This window comes from Corvus brachyrhynchos, unplaced genomic scaffold (assembly GCF_000691975.1).
Source record: "Corvus brachyrhynchos isolate BGI_N302 unplaced genomic scaffold, ASM69197v1 scaffold83, whole genome shotgun sequence".
NCBI lineage: Eukaryota > Metazoa > Chordata > Aves > Passeriformes > Corvidae > Corvus > Corvus brachyrhynchos.
The window spans coordinates 3,503,806-3,509,705 of NW_008238464.1; the positions used below are offsets into that span (position 1 = coordinate 3,503,806).

Here is a 5,900-nt window from a genome sequence, read left to right on the forward strand (position 1 = left end):
GGCCTTTAATATCAGATAAAAAATAATATGGAAATTACAAGATAGTTAGGTGCAAGATGTAATTGTTTGAAATCCAAATGTGTTAGTAACATATATTTTATGCTCAGTTCTGTGCCTGATTTGTGGGTGCAGTTACTGTGACACTGGTGATAACACCTTTTTCCTGAAATCATATTTTGTTTCTATTACTTAGTAAGATTTGGAAACAGGTCATGATCTTCCATGAGATATGAAATCATGGCAAATTTATATAGATTTGACAGTGTGACCTTTTTTTTTAGATTCTAATGTGTGTCTAATTGAAAAATCAGATCCAATGTGCATTTTTTTATATCTCATATGCATAAAAATGCATAAATTCATGCATGTGTTTTAATCAAGACTTTTATTTAAAGTTGACTCAATAATAGAGAAATGCAATAATAGATAATGTCTTATTATTTACTTCTTTAACTGGAATGGAGAAAGTTCTAACTTAGGAAAGCAGTTTGTTTCCTTGTCTCTCATTTTTCCTTCACAGTATGTTATGCCAAGTGAAAACCATCTTCTACATAAATCTGTTTCTCCAAGATATATGGATATAAAATCTCAGAGGATATAAAATCTCTTGGGTCTCATCTTCAGATGGCACAATCCTGATGAAATCAAAAAAACTATAGCAAATTATGTCTGTAAAAGATCTGGTTCAATTGCACCTGAAGATAAAAAGGAAGAAGTGGTTTAAAATATTACACAGACATTCACAGATACATACAGGAATTGCAAAGCAGTTGCTCCAGGTCTTATTAAAATGGCATTAAACACTTAATGCTGCAGAAATCTTTCTGACAGATCACCTTTCCAGGCCTTGACAGCCCCCATGTGCTCAGTGAAACTCCTTGACGAAATATGGGCTGTAGAGACTGTAGTTCATATGCTGCAGTTATCAGTGTGACATAACAACATGGACTGACATGCTATGGAATTTAACTTCTAATGATTCCTTTATCAGTATCAGTATTTACTGAACTTTTATATTTGATTTCTAAGCCATACAATATTACTGCCTTCTACCTTTTTCTGCTTCTTTGTTCCTTTCATTTTCTCATCCAAATTGCCAGTTACTCCATAACTGCCACAACCTATTAATTGACGTTAACCTCGGGTGATCCCTTGATGTTTGTCATACTAAAAATGTTCAGATCATAATTGCCCTAAGTTTAATAAGGGATACCAAGGTGGAGACAGGCAAGTAGAGGCTACATTAATTTTCTTGGAGTGATAAGAGGTAAAAACCACTTTCTCTTCAATTGAAGGCATGATCTGAATCTCTACAGAACATTACATTATTTTATGATTTGTTCTTAAAACCAATACCAGGTGAGTTCAGCATCCACATGTATCACCCTCTAACATGCGATAAAGTGATAGAAAAAAATAAAAATAAAAATCAGCATGAAGAATACTTGAGATGAACACAAGCAACAAAGATCAAATACAGAGACAGATGGACAGGAGAAAATAAACTTATTTATTAGAGGAAAAAAAAGGGGAATGATGTTCTTTGGCTCAGCTCCTTATGCTCCTTAAGCATATGCAAAAATTTATCTATATTAACAAGCACACTTGAACTTGTGACTTCAATAGAACCTAAGCTTGGGTTTCACTCCAGCAGCATCCTGACCATAAAGAAGCCTTACATTGTCAGGTTCTCCACAAAGCACAGCTGTCCATAAGCCAAACACTGTCTGGGATGACCTCTGCCTCCAGAACAAAGTTGCTCTGGCCTCTGTATATGTGTGTTTCACTGCAGCAGACAGTGAGTGAGACCTGGGGCATGCTTCAGTACTGGAGTCAAGAGGTCTCAGATGATGAAGGAAGAACTAAAGCATCTGTATTACCAGAGTTTATGTGAAACCAGAGAGAAAGAATATCTTTGCATTCGGAACCTGCTGACTGCATGAAGGGGACTGTTGTGTCCTTTGGCACAGCAGTATAGGGCTGTAAACTGCTAAAGGTTGTGACTTTTGAAAGTGAAACACTGTTCAGAAAATAATTTCATGGAATTACATGGCTATCTTAGGAAAGGCAAGGTTCAGCCAGTGTGGTTAAGCTTGTCTGACAAATGAATGTGTAATCAACTGCAGAAGATACAGGTGATGTGGTGAAGGAGAGAAAATGAGCTGTGGTAGAGTGGTAGAGTGCCCTCAAGGTAGAGTGCCCTGAAAAAGAAAAAAAATCAGAGTCAGAAAGGATGGCAGTATTCAGCTCACATGAGTTATGTTTGAGAAAAAGGCAAGACCAGCTATTAGAAAAATCATCAACATTATCCTATTCATTGTTTACAAGGTTGAACTTGCAAAGAAGGCTTGGATCTCCAAACTTGAAAAGATGCTAGGAGCTGGTTTGCATTGCCAGGAGCTCAGCCTGCATTGTGTTAGGTTGTGGGAGAATTGGGTGCTGTTCTTATCCTTCAGAGTTGGAAGGGAACCTGGTGGGAAGAAAGGGACAGTGAAGAAAAATAACACTTAGGAAATCCACAAGTGTAAAATCAGCTGGGATTTGCTCTTTCTGATACATATCACAAAGGAGCCAGCAGTTTTCTCCAAAGATGCTGTATGTCCAGAATGACACAGTTTCATGCTCCCAAAGTGGAACTCTTGAGGGATACCCACACCACTGGCACTGGCCATGGCTGGGAATCAGAGACCTTAGGAGTACCCAAACGTGCAGATGCTGAGAGTCAGGAAGTCAGTGCTTTCATGCAAAAAAGGCACCTAGGAAAAAATTGAAGCACCAACTTAATATACTGTGGCAATGACTGGGTGGCAAAAGGGACCAATCCCTGCAAACAGTTGAAATGTTGAGGAAAAAAGATATCAGCAAGAGATGAAAACAAGTTGCTGGGATCAGTGGACCCCAAAGCCTGCATATGCAAAGAAATAAGGTTTATGTAAAGTGTAATTCCAAATGTATTACATTGTACAATTTATTTTTTTAGTAAATAGATCCTGGAAAGAGAATCCCAGTTCAACTCAGTTCACATGAATTTCTCCTCTGTATCTCTGACATAGTAAAAGCTAAGGTTTTGTTAGGAATAGAAAGCTCCTTGAAAACTTTTTTTACCACTGGCATACTAAGCTTTAAATGCCTCTAAAAATGTTGAAAGAAGACAGCAAAATGAAGACAAAAACTGGGTTTTCATTTTGCTTGTTCTGCATCTGCTTTTAATTTATGATTAGAGTATTAAAGATATGTAATTTTTCAGACTTCTATTCTAAAGCTTATTTAATATAAGAATTGACGTGAGTAGATCACTTCCATCCTCCTGTTGTTCCTCCAAGGACCATTCACTTTGTTCCATCAAAAGAAGTTGCACAGATTGCCTTCCAGATTTTTAAAGCAGCATTTTTTGTAATAGTTACATGATTTCTCTTATACTCTTCCCAACAGAGAGATATATTATTTTAGAAATACCTATTGCAACTTTCAAAATTATTTTCAGCAACTCTGTGAAAGTACTGAATTTAATTTAATCAGTTTCAATTTATTAATCAGGTCTGAAAAAAGCTGTTGTTACAAACCAGGCAGCAGCAGCTAACTATCCTAGCAGTCTCTGCTGTCTGTTGTTGCATAGAATGAAGATGCAATTAATAATGAGCCTGACTTCAGGAGAACAGATATTCACCTAAGCTGGGAGGATAGAATCACAGCTTCAGTGATTTAAATATATGTACTGTAATGTCACAAGGACACTGAGTAGGAAGATTGCTTCTGTTGGGATCACAGCTGTTTTTCTTGGAATAGTATTTTTAAATTGTGGCCCACCAGAAGAAACATCCTACAAACGTTCTCAGTCTCTGCCCCAAGCCGCACAAGAAAAGGATGCGTAGGATGCATTATCTGTTGGTACCTCAGGCATTCTGAAAGGAAACTTCTGACGTGGGAAAGACTGACCCTCATCCCCCTCTTTACTCACAGGCTCTTCCTCTAGCCTCTGGCAGTTTTTTCCCAAGATTTCCATCCTGAGTACCTCCTTTAAAATTTGGTGCTGCAATTCTGAAACTTGCAAAGTAGACCTTGAAGTGGAATAAAACTAACCTTTACTCCCTCCACAAGTGGGTGGTCACCAGGCTAATGATATTTGGCTCATTTAAAAGTTCATTAAAAGTGAAAGATTACCAGCTAAATAAATTTCCATTCCTCCTTATCTAGAAGAATATGGCTTTACACAGATTTTAGAGCATTTGAAAAAACTTCATTTAGGACTTGCACTAGAAATAGTCACAGACCTGGAAAAGGGTAGGGGAATGGATGTGCAAAGAGGGAAAAAGTAGCTGCACGACCTGCTTCTGCAGCACTTGGTCTGTCAGAATGACTTCTTGGGGCAATGGGGCACTGGGAGGGCTGGAGCCTCTGTTTCGGTACTGGTGATGCTGCGTCACATGGGGCATGTGAGGAGTGCACACAACTGATGTGGCACCCAGGGCTGGTCACTTACAGAGGGGCTGGATGGTGTAATATCCAATACTCTTTTTGAACAGCTCAAGCAGACATACAGATTTTCCTGATGTATTTTTGTCTACCACAACTACCAAAGTGCAGAGCTGATAACTCTCTGACCCTGTACCATACTACATTCGACTCTAAATCACAAAGGCAAACTCAAAACTGGTTCTTTCACACGCTGGCAAATGAGTAAATACAGAGTAAATTGCAACTACAGGAAGTAAGGATATTTTTGTATCATTCTGGAACAATTCAAAGACAAATATAAAAGGAGGCATATATGGCTCTTGTAACCATGTGTTAATGATGAAATACAACATCAAGAATTTTAATTTTACTGAAATTACAGTTGTCAAAATAATTGCATTAGTTAATTTAAAATTCTTCATTGGAGAATGGCCCAGGCTATATCTCTGTTGCTTGAAATGTTTTATTGTGTAATCACTGCGCTTTTTTTGATGAGCAATTTCTTTAATGTTATGCTATATATATGTATGGCAAAACTGTGAGTGATCTTTGTTTTTATACTGTACTGTGTTTTGCATATAAAATACATTATGCATATTCTCTCTCCCTGTCTCCAACTCCTACCTTCATACAGCAGAGGATGGAGATCCAGTGTTCCCTAGTGTCTGTGATTGCTTTTTGGTTTGTTCAAGCCTTTGAACTTCTTTGTTTCCCAAACTATCCACCTGTAAAATAACTGTAACAATCTCAAACATGCAGCTACTTCAGATGCCTGGACTGAGGACTGACACAGTGCATTAGGTACAACAGCCCCCACCTCCTCCCTTTGCTTCTGCTCTTTTCCTCTGTTACACTGGCAGCTTGGAGACTAAGCAGGAATTATTTCTTGCAGGGGAATAATCTGTCCTGGACTGCTTAAATTAACTTTATGCAGAAAATGGCCATGCTACATCACAGCCAGGCCCATAATGTCTTGACAGAAAAGGATGAAAAGCAGTCCAACCTACCTCTGGATGCTGATCTTCTGTGTCTGCCTGCCTGCTTTATTCACACCAAATGGTAGATTCACTTTCACTGAGCTTCCTCAGAAAATACACTGACTTACTCTTTTCAAAATACACAATTTATTGGTTTGTGTGTCCAAGGATGATCTGGATGATGTTGGCAATGGTTTTGCATTCCAGTAAGCTCAAGGATGGTGAAAACAGATACAGTAGAGGTAATGGCTAATCAGGAAATGCTGTTTTGCTGCTCTGCAATCAGCTTGTTCGATGCCAGACGTCATTTGAGGATGAGGACATGGAGCTGACATAGCATGGTTCAGAAGAAAATCCATGGTTTAGAATATTTTTTCTGGTGTAGTTTCTTCCTCTGATTAACACAGCAGACCATTGCTACTCTGTTTGGCTGTGTGTTGCAGATCAGGTGGAGCAGAAATTATAAAT

General features: G+C 38.4%; 1 long non-coding RNA gene across 1 annotated transcript in view; it reads right to left on the bottom strand.

Annotated features, from left to right (window-relative positions):
• Positions 1–336: 336 nt before the first annotated feature.
• The window catches only part of LOC108447382, a 17,929-nt gene continuing 12,365 nt past the window's right edge, over positions 337–5,900 (bottom strand). The window contains exon 4 of the long non-coding RNA XR_001862928.1: positions 337–2,201. This is a non-coding gene — a long non-coding RNA (uncharacterized LOC108447382). The remainder of the gene's footprint in view (positions 2,202–5,900) is intronic.